The sequence below is a fragment of the Cynoglossus semilaevis genome, chromosome 8 (genome assembly GCF_000523025.1).
Source record: "Cynoglossus semilaevis isolate Cse_v1.0 chromosome 8, Cse_v1.0, whole genome shotgun sequence".
NCBI classification, from domain to species: domain Eukaryota; kingdom Metazoa; phylum Chordata; class Actinopteri; order Pleuronectiformes; family Cynoglossidae; genus Cynoglossus; species Cynoglossus semilaevis.
In genome coordinates, this window is record NC_024314.1 from 15,355,477 (window position 1) to 15,358,656 (window position 3,180).

Below are 3,180 nucleotides of genomic sequence, written 5' to 3' on the forward strand. Positions count from 1 at the left end.
AAACTGTGTGTGTTTTAAAGCTCTGGAAAGTTTATACAGAAATATCTTCTGTTACCTTTTGGTCTGACAGGTTTGCATTCAACTCAGCAGCAGCAACAGCAGTAACAGTAGCAACAGCAGCAGCAGCAGCAACAGCAGCAGCAGTAGCAGCAGCAGCAGCAGCAGTTTTGTTATTCACCCATTCATTTTCTGTTTCATTCAGACATTCATTCTGTTTTTTTGCCAGGGATTTATCAGAAAGAAATCGAACCTCAAACTTATATGATTGTCCAAAGGCAACTGCTTTGCCCACTGATCCACAGTGACCTTTTGATTGATCAATTGCCGCCTCCATAACTAAGTTCAAATGTGTTCACGCATTCTTACTGTGAAGTTTGGTGTGGCTCAAAGTGAGGTTCCGACAGTATGAACAGGACAGACGCTGACGGCACGTCTGCTGAGTTGTTTTTAACTGTGCGACGATGTCAGTGAGCTCAGGGTCACATGATAGCGTTTTGGTACGTGGAGTGACTCACCGGGGTCACTATTTTTTATTGCAGGTTAAAAAGTAAAACTTTTGGTCCAGTAGTGAGTGAATCAGCGCTGTCTCCTGTGTTGTCTTTACTAAAGAAAAATTGTGAAGAGCAACGAGGCATGAACTGTGAGAGACTCCAGGAATCCAAAGCACATGAAGAAAACAGGGAGCGAAGGCAGTGAGTCAGAATACAGTTGTGTTGTTACACAGACTCATTTTCATCAGCTGAGGTTACAGCTATTCAAGGAACAGACTGGTCATTTTTATCTGACCGTAAGAGTGTTATATGCTAAAACCTGATGATTATGTCACACTCAGATCTAATGGAGAAAAGCAGAGGTTTAAGTTGACATAACTACAGGAGACGCTAGTCCACCTCTGTCTGCTGTGGTCTGTTAGTGACAGTGAGGCCAATTAGTCAATCTTAAAATATTAAAGGGTATTTCAGAAATGGCATTCGTTGGGGTTGAGATGTTTTACTGCCATTTTGTTCTGGCTCTGGTTCTAGTTTTGGACTTCACCTCTGAGTCGAGTCACATTTGAACCACATCTAAAGGTCTTTGTTTCTTAGACGATGTTTTAAAAACTGAGAAAGTCGTGACCTGAGACTTTTGAGTTAATAACTCACATAAGAGAATTGGAGTTTTCAAATAAAAGCAGAGGTGTTAGTCTGATGGCTGTGTTTGGAGTCTGAAACCTCTCTGATCGTCCCAGTGTTATTTTTAACCGACGGCAGATTCTGTTCAGAATCTCCGTGATGTCACTTCTCAGAAGCCGAATTCTTCAGCAGCAGTGTTTACGTTTGGGCACAGACGCCAGGATTTCTGGAGTTAAAGACGAGACCCAACGACAAACATCCACATTTCACCTGTCACTTTGTGTTTTTAACACACACACACAGGCGTGCGCACACACACACATTCTCTGGTTCTCTCTCTCTCTCTCCTGGATTATGTAATCCTAGTTTACATACACTCGTAAACAGAGGCAGTCTTAAATCCAGAGTCACCATGTTTACATTCGGAAACGTCAGATCTGAATCGGGCTCCAGAGTCTGCTTTGACATGTGAGGCTTCTTTAACTCTGCTCTGAAAATGGGGGAAAAAATGAGAAACCCTTTAAATTCCAGACAGAATCTAAACATCTGCTTCAGTGGAGAACAGCTGATCATGTGCAGCCTCTTCACTGCAGCTGAAGTCTGTTATTCTTAAAGTGTTTGTCTGTCACACGGCTGTTGGATCACAGACAGGGATACAACTGTCGCAGAAACATAGAAGACGCCAACCGAGGACTGACTTTGTCATTTTGTAAATGAAGAGGAATATAAAAGTTCATAGAAGGGCCGAAAATCACAAGATGCACAAAAAAACCCCAGCTCAGTCTTCCAGTCCTCGCAGATAAAACAACTCAATGTTAATGAACAATACCATGAAAATTTAACTAAAAGTTATTTCTAAGAAATATATTTTGTTTTGTTGTCCAAACAACCAAACATTGGACAGTTTTCCCCAAATATACAAAAAGCAAAGAGTAAACTAAAGTCAAATTAGAGGCTTGCTTGTGTTGATGATCTCCATCCTCCAGGTTTGAGTGTTAGCCCTCTGTCTGTGTGCTGTCATGCTTCGAAAAGTGATTTTAAACAGAAGGTGCTTTTTGTCTCTTCTGCATGTGACCTGAAGAAGCCAACAGAGGCTCAGCAGAACCCCTGGTTCTGGTTCTTCTATGGTTTATATCTGTTCACAAGCTCCCGAAGAAAGATAGACCTGACATTTAGAAAAATGTTAACTATAAAAACACGACTCCTTGGCCGTCACTTGGTGATGTCTGAGGTGAGGACAATCTGTGGCGTGTCACCTTCTGATGTTTGTTCAGTAGAACGTTCCTCAGTGTCTGTGCTCTGCAGGTGATGGAATGTCAAAGCCTGCATCCAGACTCCATCTGTCCCACTCTAAATCCCGGGATTTGGAAAGTTGGAGACACAGAAACAAATCTGATGTCATTCTGGTTCTGGTTCTGGCCGATTGTAGTTAAAAGAAAAAACTTGGTTTTGATGGGGTCTTTGTGTTTGTTTGTTATTAACTGTAATCAACAGTAATCTGACTTGGAGTCAGTTCCCATGATGCACTGCAGCTGTCTGTTCTTTCACAGAGCAGTGCAAATGGAAATCAACATTAGTTCTGGGAACAAATCGTTTCTCATGTCAAAATTCTTATTTTCTTATGAAAATGAAAATCGTTCCTAGTTTCAAACACTTTTCTTATGTTGAAAACATACTCACACACAAGTATGACTAACTCACAGACATGCAAACCTTGTAACTCCCCCTCCTCCCCCACTTTAGCTCCACTTACTGGCATGTTGACGGCCATTTACCTAAACACACACACCACATCACGGTCTTACCCACAGAGCTGTGACGCCTCAATAACACTAAGAATAAGTATTACAGTCAGTACTACAAGTTGACACACGTCACACACTCTGTATGGCCTGGTGGTTTGGGGATAACCCTGGTAGTGTGTGTGTGGTTCTACCAGAAAGTTGTGTGATTCTTGATGTGACAGCCGTCTGTTTCTAATATTAATAATATATTAATACTAATATTCTGACCTCACTGCTCTCTCTTTTTGGCGAGATCAGTCAACGTAGAATCAGATCAGCTGATC